The 12,470-nt window shown below is 35.4% G+C and overlaps 1 protein-coding gene and 1 long non-coding RNA gene across 4 annotated transcripts in view; one reads left to right on the forward strand and one right to left on the reverse strand.

Moving 5' to 3' along the window:
• LOC138160145 (uncharacterized) overlaps nucleotides 1–12,470 on the reverse strand; it is a 440,030-nt gene that overhangs the window by 234,177 nt on the left and 193,383 nt on the right. Inside the window, exon 1 of one of the 2 annotated variants that reach the window (XR_011168088.1) lies at nucleotides 7,008–8,084. The exons of the other annotated variant lie outside the window; for it this stretch is intronic. This is a non-coding gene — a long non-coding RNA (uncharacterized lncRNA). Of the gene's footprint in view, nucleotides 1–7,007; nucleotides 8,085–12,470 lie in introns of those variants that run through there. 2 annotated transcript variants of the gene reach the window in all.
• Nucleotides 1–12,470, forward strand: part of MMP16 (matrix metallopeptidase 16) — a 433,355-nt gene that overhangs the window by 51,837 nt on the left and 369,048 nt on the right. The window lies entirely within an intron of this gene.

The following is a 12,470-nucleotide window of genomic DNA, read 5'->3' on the forward strand; positions in this document are numbered from 1 at the left end:
CTTGTCTATAAACTGTTGCAGGCAGAAGAGACCTTATTAATCATCTGGCTTAGCCTCTATATTTTACAGAAGACTTATCTGTTCTTGATTAGGTTGAAACACTAAACCTTAGAAGTTAAAATAAACCTTACCAAAGAAACCAAGTATGAACATTTTCATAAAAGTAGTTTGTCTATGGCAGATTGGAGTTGGGAATTTCTTTGGAAAACTCCCATTTCCTACTTTATTCAAGGGTAGCAGCATTATTTGGCAGTTGGTGATTTTACAAGGAGGCTTCAATGTCAAATTCTCATTTTGTGTGACTATGTGGGAGGATTCCCATCTTGGTAAAGGGGAAAATAAGCCTTACCATGTTTACATTTTTTTTCCACAGCAGCATTATTTATGATGCAAGCAGGATTCTTCTTTAGCTACTATAACTTCAAGCCCTAATAGGGATCTTCCAATAATTCAAATTAATACATCAAACCCTTGTTTTAAGATTTTTAAGAATTATCTACTGAGCAGAATAAAGGGATTACTGAAATTTTAGTTGATCTACTCTTGTAAATTAGAGCAGGACTCTTTTAACCTTCACAAGACAAAGAATTATATATCTTGCTCTTAAAGATCTCTAGGAGGGAAATTTTGCAGATTTTTCCACAACTGATTTGAAAATTTAGTAAATCTTGTTAGTTAGAAAAGCCGTTTTCTTTCCAATAATTGATTTTGTTGCTTTTGTTTTTTCTTCTCTATTCTTCTCAAAAAAAGTAGATTACTTTCTCCCACTATAAAAAAAAATCCTGCAATACACTATACTGTATTGACTTTCTTGATAATAACACTACATGGCTTGATTATTCAAATGAAACACAATATGAGTCTTCTTTGTGATGTAGCCATTAAAAAAAACTAATGGATTTTTTTTGTTTTATTAAGAGTCACAGTGTCAATATTGTGTTCAACTATGGGTTCCAAATTTTAAGGACAATGATAGATTATAGGGCATAAAGTGATCACAGCTGTATCAGAGGTTCCCGAACTTATTTGGCCTATTGCCCCCTTTAAGAAAAAAATTACTTAGCATCTCATTGGAAATCTACTTTCCTTAACCCTTTAATGATTTTTTTTTGAAATTTGTGTCATTTCAAAAAACTATATAAGATATTTTTTGAAAAATGATCCATCTTAAATTTAATAATTTATTGTAAATTTGTGGGTTTTTTCCCACATTGAAATTTTGATGAAATGATACTGGATTGTGTAACTGTATAGTATTGTATTGTAAACAAGTGTTAACACACACATATTCCTGCTGATGCATTCTGGGCTTCCTGACAATGCATGACATACTCACCTGCCAACACTTACTTGTTAAGACCTGTTGGTGCACTTGATCACAGATCAGTTATAACTTGAATTTTGTGTGTTCATTTGGAAAATAATGTAATCACTATGACTTTAACTCTATTACATAAAGATGAAACATGTATACATGATTTTTCAAAATTTTCTTTTCTTCTCTTCTTCTGTTTTCACTGCTGCCAGCTTATTTTTATTTAGTGCCCATCCTCCCAAATGGACCTGAGGATATTACAGCCCACCCCAATTTTCCAAATCCCACCCCCACCCCCCAGGGAGCAGTATTACCTACTTTGGGAACCTATGTTCTAGATCATACTCTAGATCATAAATTGAAGAAGTTTGGGATGCTTGGCCTGGAGAAGAGAAAATTTGGTGGGGCTAAGAGGAATTCATGATAGTTGATTTTAAAAATTTGAAGAACTCTCATGGTGGGGAAGGCTTACTTCTGTTTTGCTTGACCCTAGATTAAAAAGCTCATTATACTTCCAAAGAAGGAAATTTAGTATTGATGTAAAGGGAACAAAAAATTATTCTAACAATTAGAACTCCCTCCAAAGTGATAAAAAGCTGCTTTAGAAGATAGTAGATTCTTCCTCTCTGGTGGTATTCCAGCAAAAATATTGGATGCCTTCTCATGTCACATGTTGAAGAGGGAATTTTTGTTTAAGTGTGTGTTGAATGAGATGACTTCAGGTGTTTCCTTTTTGTGATTCTGTTAAATCAGGATCTACTATAATGCATGACTGCTGTTCTTTTATATTTTGTCTAGTCCATCATTTTCTGTCATTTGCCTACAAGTTATGTTGTATGTGTGTTTTTAAGGTAGTTCAGTTTAAGTGATTAAGGCTAGGTAAGAATGGAACTACTTGATTATGGCTTAAACCGAATTTACTCTGGCTCTCACTGACTGGCTAATATTAAGTCCCAGCCCACACCTCTGTTGGCCATTGTTTGGGTTCTTATGGCTCAGAGTGAGTGTAAATTGCAATTCTTTCTGTTCTGGCTAGAAACTCTTAGTGTCTTCACCTCTGAGATTGACTTTTTTTTAGGAGGTAAAAGAGGCCTTTTTGGTTGTTGTTGTCTTTTTGGAAGAAGGAAGGCAGGGCAATTGGAGTTAAGTCACTTGTCCAAGGTCACACAGCTAGTAAGCTAGTAAGCTCTGGTCCTCCTGACTCTAAGACCAGTGCGCTATTCACTGTGCCACCTAGCTGCCCCCCAAAGAGGCCTTCTTTTGCCTCATTTCTTACCTTAACTGCTCTCTGAGTTTAGCCTCAGAAAAAAATAACTCCTGGGAAGAACCTTAGCTTAAAAATTCCAAGGTCTCACACTGAATCTGGGGCTACCTCCAGTTGTCCTGATATATGTCTTGTCATTGGAACCAGATGGCTCTGGAAGAAAGAGTGAGGCTGGTGACTTTGCACAACCCTGCCTCTCTTAAATCCAATTCACTTACAAGTCAATACATCACTTTCCTAATGTCACTGGTCCTCTTTAAGAAAGAAGGATGAATAAGAAGTTCAATTTGAAGAAGTCAATGTGGTTAACAGTTGTATTGGATTTTAAGTTTGCAAGACACTTTGTATACATTATTCCTATTGACACAACAACTGTGAAATAAGTTTTTTTTACTAACATTTTAATAACAATAGAACTGTTTCAAAGAATTCTTGTGATTTTTGGCAAAGACATGCAGCATTAATTATCAGAGTCATGATTAAAACTCAGGTCATTCTTTTTTTTTTTTGGAGAGAGGAAGGCAAGACAATTGGGATTAAGTGATTTATGAAAGGTCACACAGTTTAGTAAGTGTGTCAGGTGTCTCAGACTGAATTTGAACTCAGGACCTCCTGATTCCAGGACTGGTGCTCTAATCAGAGCACTACCTGCCTGTGGCCTCCCCTCAAGTCACTCTTAACACCTCTTCAAGAGTAATTCCCACTATAGCATACAGTCTCAAGAATTTCTCCCCTCCCCAAATCTTATCCTCCACAACCAATAACTCCATTTATCATATCACTAAGGAAAGGACTTCCGTCCTCTACATGATGACCTTCAGTGGCAAAGGAGTTATCACTCATGGCTGCTTTTAAAACGCTCTAATTGTTAATAAGATATTTTCCCCTTTATATTCAACCCAAATAACAACTCCTCAGATTAGTTTTACCCTCTGTGACAAAGCAGATCAAGTTTAACCCATTTTTCATATAAAAGATCTCAAAAACTAGAAAATAGACCATTTAGACTCTGTGTACTCTATTCTCCAAGTTAATCATCACCAGTTTCTGCAACTGGTTACTAGATATCAAAATCTTTAGACCGTTTACTATCACAGACAGGCTGTTACAACTTTGTATATATTTGATTGTTAGAAAGTTCTTCTATAAATATATCTACATCCTCCTCCTCTCAAATCATTCATTGTTCCCATTTCCATAGAAGGTCAAGTCTAATTAGTTTTCCACATGGCATTCCCTTGTGTACTTAAAGATAGCAGTTATATTTTTTTCTTCATTTTTTCTAAGGTGGAAATTCAGAGTTCCTCCTATTACTTCTTTTTTTGGCTTTATCTTCATCCTTCTACCACCCAGATCCTATTGCTTTGGAGAAATTCAGGTTTTCAGTATTCAAAAATGTGGTACATATCAGGAATTAATCTTCCTAAAACAGAATATGATTCCCCTTATTCTGGGCATATGATTTTCTTGACTCATTCTAAAGTCTTAATAATTTTTGTACTGTGTGAATAGGGTAGGTGTTCATCATGAGATTTGAAGGACAATGATGAGAGAGCCATTTCATAGACATGAGATTTCAAATTCATTATAATAAATTTGTTATAAATTCTATCATTATCAAGTTATTTTTTTTGCCTAAGAATCTTTGTTTTGGAATTTTCACACTTATGACTTATCTCATTAAGTCATCTAGCAGAATCTTGCAAATGGGCCATATTGAAAAGGATATTTTGATTTTGGTAGAGGAGGGTGAGATGGGAGGGGTAAATACTGCACTAGCTATGGTATTCTCACAGGGTCTATTATGTGGCTAGAGGATACTGGGCATCTTAGGGGTGGCATATGAAGAGGAGAGAAATGTACAAGAGATGATATGGGAAGAATGAAGTTTTATTTCTAGGTTAAGGAATAAAAATTCAATAAGTACCTACTCTTAGCAAGGCACTCTCATGAGGAATTATCAAAGCTTTATTCATTAGGTCTTGGTGAGCTTGTAAAGTTTTTTTTTATATAGATTGCTATTGATATCTTTTTTTAATTGCTTAGATTGCCTCCTATAGCTCGTCTTCTCCTCATCCTAGGGAGACACTCTTTAAAAAAGAATTAGAAGAAAAAGGAAGAAGAGAAAATGCTGTAGGTAGGGAACAAAATCTGCCTATATTCCTTAGCATGTCCAACACTGACAAATAGCTTTCCACTAAATTTGTTATAAATTTACTAAATTTATAACACTACTAAAATGCTATTTCTGACTCATATTGACTGTGTGACCCTGGGAAAGTCATTTAAACTTTCATTTTCCTGGCAACATTCTGTCTTTAAGTCACTTAGTTATTGCTACTCTCCATTGGTAGAGGAAGTTTCTTCACTGGAGACTTCACTGTATCAATGAAATAACAAGTCTAGCCAAAAAAATGTTATCATTGTTTCACTATGAGCTTTATTGGCTACCTTTGACCTATAAAAGAAGGAAAGTAGAAGCTAAGACCTTTAACACATATGATTACATGTGAAAGGAAGCAATTCAAAAAAAGAAAGGGGGAAAACATTCTCATTCAGCACTGGAGAATGCATCAACAATGTGTCTTAGGCTTATCTTGGCTTTCTGAAAACATTTCGTTCTATTTATCTATTATTTAGTGTGCATTTACTCTTTCTTTTCTTCTCTACCTTCAAACCAGAATGGGGACTGATTATTTTCCCCTTCCTCAATTTCTTGGTGCTAACTTTTCTTACCCAAGAAATGATGAAAATAGGCCTGTGTAATGTAAATAATCCCTACCTAATTGTGCCCAGAAGGACCAGTAGAGCTTGAGAACCTTTTTTTTTTTTAAGGTTTGTGGGTCATACTGATCATACTGATTCTCTCTCTCTCTCTCTCTCTCTCTCTCTCTCTCTCTCTCTCTCTCTCTCTCTCTCTCTCTCTCTCTCTCTCTCTCTGTCTGTCTCTCTCAGCTTTAATGGCCTTTTTGCTTTTTCTTGCACATGACACTCATCTACTGACTCCACACTTTTTCCACTGACTTTCCCTCAAGGCTGAAATGTTTTCTCTCCTTACTTCTGCTTCATGGCTTCGCTTGATTCCTTTATGACTCAGCTAAATTCACCTTCTACCAGAGGTTTTTTCTAAGTACCCACTCATTGCTAATACCTTCCTGCTGAGATTATCTCCCATATATACTGCATACTATATTGTATGCACATAGTGGTTTTCATGTTATATCCCTCATTAGAATGTGAGCTTCTTGAGAGTATGAACTGTGTGTTTGAGTGTGTGTGTGTGTGTGTGTGTGTGTTTTCTCTCTATGACTTCCAATAGACATCCCTTAATATAAAAATCTTGGACTTTTACATCAGAGTCTGAGTGTAGATTGATGATGGTGGTTTGACTTGACTTTCACATGCTGCTTCTTATCACTCCCTAAGGGAACATTGCTACTTTAGCTGTCCTTCTCACCCTTCATAAGTTGACTCTAAAATCATTCCAGACCAATCTCATAACCATTCTTCTCTCACGTAATGTCCAGTACCATGGAGTTAATAGCCCCACTGTTCTCTGCCTTGGTTAGGACATACCTTAAGTATTGTGTTTAAATACTGGGTTCATCATTTTTTGGAAGTTTGCTGACAAGTTGGAGAATATCTAGGAGAGGGTGACTGGGCTTCCAAGTAATTGGTAATTCTGTTCCTTTCCTCTCAAATCTTCTTACTGTTTGATCTGCAAGTTTAATGTTGGCACAACAACCAAACACATTTTTGCAATTTTAGAATACATAAACATAAGGCTAGTGTTGTAGATGAGGTAGAATAATGTTGAAATAAAAATCATGTCTGAATGTATTAGCAATTTAACTGCTTCCATGCAGTCAGTTCTAAAAATGGAGCAATTATGTTTTTAGTTAATGATAGGATAAGAGAACTAGAGCTGGAAGAGACCCCAGAGACAATTTAGTCTATTTCATTTTACATATGAGGAAACTGAGGGTCAGGGAGTTTCAGTGAATTTCCCAGAGTTACAAGAGGCAGTAAATATTAGGGGCAATATTTGCACTTAGGCCCTTTGCCTCCAGAGGAAACGCTCTTTCCTGTTGCCTAAATGTCTCCAGTAGAATCCTACTTTTGAGTCCCATCCACCATGGCTCAATTATTTCAATGAAATTTTCATCTTTGTGTTAGGCTCTCTGGCTTATCTTTCTACCTGCCCTTTTACCTACCTTTTGTGTCATTTCTAAGTAGGCACGATGAGCACTGTTTCTAGTTAATGGAAAAAAATGAAAATTAATGGCCTTGATGCTTGGCTTGTGGGATGGCCTATGTTCATTGCTTCTCTTAAAAAAAAAGGCTATCTATTTCATTTTTGCTTCCTATCAAGGCTGTTGCCTATCCATTAATCAACTTAACTGTCCTTATAACAGATCTAAATATTACTTTTTTTTAATGTAAAATTTAAAAGTGGTTTAAGGTACAAAAAAATTTTAATAAAATGTATGTTTTAACATGCCACTGAATAATTTTTCTCCTCGATCAGTGATCCTCTTTGACAAAACATTTTTTCTTGCTTGTTTCTATTTTTAAAAAGTCACACTGATACCTTTAATTATGAAAGAATATACTTCTTCAAAACAGGCCAAAAATTCCTCTAAAAAGTAAATTCCATTTTAAAAGTTAAGTAAAACTACATAATTGAGTGAATGTTACTGAGGACATATTTTAAAAATATTTTCATTAAGTTATTTTTAGTTTTCAACAATCACTTCTCGAAGTTTTAAATTTTCTCCCCCTCCCTCCGTAAGACAGCTTGCAATCTGATATGGGTTCCACACATACATTTCTATTAAATACATTTTCATATAAGACATGTTGCATAGAAGAATTATAACAAATGGGAAAAATCCTGAGAAAGAAAAAAAACACACACAAAAAAGGAAATAACCTTCTTCTTTCTGCACCCTGACTCCATAGTTCTTTCTCTGGATGTGACTGGCATTTTCCACAATGTACTCTCTGGAATTTAGGTCCTTGCATTGTTGAGAAGGGCTAAGTCTATCAAAATCAGTCCTCACACACTGTGGTTGTTACTGTGTACAATGTTGTCCTGCCTGTGCTCCCCTCATTCAGCAGCAATTCATATAAGTCTTTCCAGGTTATTTTAAAGTTCACCTGTTCATCATTTCTTATAGCACAATAGCATTCCATTACATTCATATACCGCAACTCATTTAGTCATTCTCCAACTGATGGGCATCCTCTCAATTTCCAGTTCTTGGCTACCACAAAAAGAGCTGCTATAAATATTTTTTGTATATGTGGGTCTTTTTTCCCCATTTGTATAATCTCTTTGGTATACAGCCTTAGAAATGATATTGTTGGGTAAAAGGGTATGCACATCTTTATAACCCTTTGGGCTTAGTTCCATATTGCTCTCTGTAATGGTAATAGAATTTGAAGATCCCCTTGTATTTGCAAACTAAGCCTGAACTTGTGAATCCCACAGTGGGATGGACTTGTTGACATGATGGGAGGGCCTGAACAGGGAGGAGCTGGTGCCGTGTGTACAGAAAAGCCCAAGCTGAGAGAGGCCAGAAGAATTTCTGGGAGCAGCATCATGGAGGCAGAGAGAGAGAGAACTGCAGGGAACAAGAGTGCTGAAAGAGAGCCAGAGTTGCTGAGAGAGAGAGAGAGAGGGAGAGAGAGGGAGAGAGAGAGAGAGAGAGAGAGAGAGAGAGAACTTCCAGCTGGAGCTGCCCAGGACTTCTGAGGGCCACTCGGAGCTGCCAAGAACTGAGGAGGCATGACTGTGGTGCCAGTATTTTGTCTGTCTGTTTTGATATTACTTTGTCAGATTTATTTGTTGCTAGAGTCCTCAGACCTTGTTTTTGGGTCTACTTTGATTTCACAGGCCGAAAGTGAATTGATGACGATGCCAGCAATGTAAATGAATGTTATTATGGCTTTGTTAAGCTTTGTCTTCTCAGGAACAGAAACTGTGGGAAAGGGAACCATGGAAGCTGAGAATCTGCCTCTGGTCAAGATGTAAATACCTCTCCTTGGGTATTTAATGCTGACTGATTATATTGTAACCCAGTTTTGACCTAGGGGTGGATGATGTTTGTGCTTTGTGATTGACTAAATGAATTGACTTTGTGATTGACTAAATGATTGACTTTGTTTAAGAAGGAAGACTTTTTGATGGAAGAGATTAAGATGCTGTGACCTAGGGGTAGATTTTGTGATTGACTAAATGAATGCACCTTGCTTAAAAGAGAACTTTAACTTTTGTACTTTGAGATTGAATTAAGTACTTACTAAATAATTGAATTACTGAATGAATGTACTTTGTTTAAAACTATGTGACCACTTTGATGATAACTACATGTCCATTTTAGTGTTAAATTATTGAGTTGTGACATGTTGAATGCTATATTTTGATTTTCTGTGAATGTTTTCCCTTAATTTGTTACTGAATAAATGGAGAGCTCACGATGCTTGTAATCAGAACCTTGAAGGTTGTTCACAGCAGTAGTCCTCTGGGAAGCTGCTCTTTTTTTTTTTTTTTTTTTTGCTTTTTGGAAGGCAGTTGGGGTTAAGTGACTTACCCAAAGTCACATGGCTATTTTTTGTGTTAAGTGTCTGAAGCCAGATTTGAACTTAGGTCCTCCTAACTCCAGGGCCAGTGCTCTATTCACTGCGCCACCTAGCCGCCCTTGGGAAGCTGCTCTTGCTTGGCTTTACACTCTCCAGTATATCTGGATCAGCTCACAGTTTCACTAATGAATTAGTATTCCAACATTCCCATATCCTCTCCAACATTTATCATTTTCCCCTTTTGCCATGTTAGCCAATCTGATAAATGTGATGTGGTATTTCAGAATTGTTTTGATTTACATCTCTTTAATCAATAGTGATTTAGAGTATTTTTTCATATTAACAATAAATAGCTTTAATTTCTTCCTCTGAAGATTTCATGTTTATATCCTTTGTCCATTTATCAATTAGGAGATGACTTGCGTTCTTATAAATTTGACATAGTTCTCCATATATTTTAGAAATGAAGCCTTTATCAGAGACACTGGTTGTAAAAATTCTTTCCAAGTTTTTTGCTTCCTTCCTAATCTTGGTTGCAGTGACTTTGTGCAAAAACTTTTCAATTAGTAAATTATCATTTTGCATTTCATAATGTTCTCTATCTCTTGTTTGGTCATAAATTCCCCCATTCTCCATAAACCTGACAGATAAACTATTCCTTGCTATCCTGAATTGTTTATAGTATTAGCCTTCATACCTTGATCATGTACCCATTTGGATTTTATTCTTGGTATATGGTGTCAGGCATTGGTCTTTGCCCAGTTTCTGCCACTGTTTTCCAGTTTTCTCAGCAGTTTTTGTCAAACAGTGAGTTCTTATCCCAGAATCTGAGGTCTTTGGGTTCATCAAACAGAAGATTGCTCTAATCATTGACTACTGTGTCTTGTGAATCTAACCTATTCCACTGATCTACCCTCCTATTTCTTAGCCAACACCAAGTGGTTTTGATTTTTGCTGTTTATAATACAATTTAAGATCTTGTATGACTAGGCCACCTTTCCTAGCATTTCTTTTCATTAATTCTCTTGAGATTTTGGACCTTATATTCTTCCAGATGAATTTTGATAATTATTTTTTTATAGCTCTAAAAAATGATTTTTTTTGTAGTTTGATTGGTATGGCACTGAATAAATTAATTTATGTAGATTTGTCATTTTTATTATATTAGCTTGGTCTACCACTGAGAACCATATTATATTTGAAAATGTTGAATTCTTATTAGATATTAATAATTTGCTTTGGTCAGGATCATTTTTAAGGCACATTTCTATGTCTGAGGAAGTCTAATCATCTCTAGACCTTATGAATTTCTTGAAATATATTTCAAATGAACAAAATGTAATCTTATTTCTCTTTAATTCAGCAAATGTTTATTAAATTCAAACTATGTGTCTAGCATTGTGTTGCGTATCCTGTTTATTTTATTAACGTGAGTGGGGAAATGCAAGAGAAATATAGGCCATTCAAAGCAGTTGCTCTCATAAGTGTTGTGTTTAAGGCAATTTTCAGAGGAAGAAATTAAAGATATATATGTGGATATGAAAAAATGCTCTAAATCACTATTGATTAGAGAAATGAAAATCAAAGCAACTATTAGGTACCACATCTTATCAATCAGATTGACTGGTATTATAAAACAGGAAAATGATAAATGTTGGAGAAGATGTGGGAAAACTGGAACACTAATGCATTGTTGGTAGAATTGTGAACTGATCCAGCCATTCTGGAGAGCAATTTGGAACTATGCTCAAAAGGCTATAAAAATGTGCTTACCCTTTGACTCTACAATACCATTTTTAGTGCTGTATCCCAAAGAGATCAGACAAGTGGGAAAAGGACCTCTATGTACAAAAAATATTTATAGCCACTCTTTTGTGGTGGCAAAGAATTGGAAATCAAGGGGATGTCCATCAATTGAAGAATGGCTAAACAACTTGTGGCATATGAATGGAATGGAATACTATTGTGCTATATGAAATGAGAAGCATGGGGCAGCTAGGTGGCACAGTAAATAGAGCACGAGACCTGGAGTCAGGAGGACCTGAGTTCATATTCAGCTTCAGACACTTAACACTTACTAGCTATGTGACCTTGGGCAAGTCACTTAACCCCAATTGCCCTGCCTCCCCCCCTCCAAAAAACAAAAACAAAAAAAGAGAAGAAACTAGGAGCAAATGGACTTAATAAAAACCTGGAGAGAGTTATACAAACTGATGCTGAGTGAGGGGAGCAGAACCAGGAGAACATTGTACACCATTACAGACACATCATATCTGTGATGACTGACTTTGATAGACTGGGCTCCACTCAGCAATCAAAGGTTATAAGACAACTCCAAAGACTCGTGATTGAACAGGCTATTGATATCCAGAGAAAGAATTATGGAGTCTGAATGCAGATTGAAACAAAGTACTTGCTCGCTTTCTTTTTCATTTTGTTTGTTTCTTCTTTCTCGTTATTCACTCAATTGATTATAATTTTTCTGTACAACTTGACTTATGTTTAATGTGAAGGTATATGTAGAACCTATATCTGATTGTATACTACTATGGGGGAGTAGAAAATTTAGAACTCAAAAACTTCTAGAACTAAAGATTGTAAACTAATAGTAAATAAATTTTAAAAGGTGTTCTGTTTAGTAATCTCTTCCTTTTTTTTTTAATGGGAGGAGTGTCATGGAAGTTGCTTTATTTAATTCAAACATTTTGCAAAGCACAGCTTCATTTTAATGAGGCTGAGATTCCCCTATGATTTTAGGCTTGCTTTGAATAAACTTGCTATAATATCTCGTATTTTCTGTTTGGGTTGAGATAGATAAATATCTTTGGAGAATAGAGATCACTATAGAACTATATTACTGAAGGTAATGCATTTTGTTTGTTAAGATATTATTCCTTAAATTTGTTGTACTACTGTTGAACTCTTCTGTTAGAAATAGAAGAGGTGGGTGTTAATATTATAGTTAACAAAGTTTTTTTTGAAAATAATTACATTTCATTGCATGTTGCTGTATTTTATTTAAAAGTGTGATAGCAAAGCTTATATACATTCTGCAGAAAAACTTACCATTTACACCATTTCTAAATTCAAACATTTTAATTTGCCCTAAAGTTTTTTAGTAAGCTTAAGGAGGCCTTTAAAAAACAGAAATGATTACAAAGCACAAAGAAATGAGGAGATACAAAATACAAAAAGTGATAAAAAGCTTTTAGGAGTCGCTACTGTATTAGTACAACCCAATATAAATTAATTTGAAATAACCAACAGAGAATATTGCTAACTCTGTGTAAATTTTTGTATTTCCCT

The sequence above is a fragment of the Petaurus breviceps genome, unplaced genomic scaffold (assembly GCF_028583685.1).
Source record: "Petaurus breviceps papuanus isolate PSGF00001 unplaced genomic scaffold, PetGlider_PUasm1.0 179, whole genome shotgun sequence".
Lineage (NCBI taxonomy): Eukaryota > Metazoa > Chordata > Mammalia > Diprotodontia > Petauridae > Petaurus > Petaurus breviceps.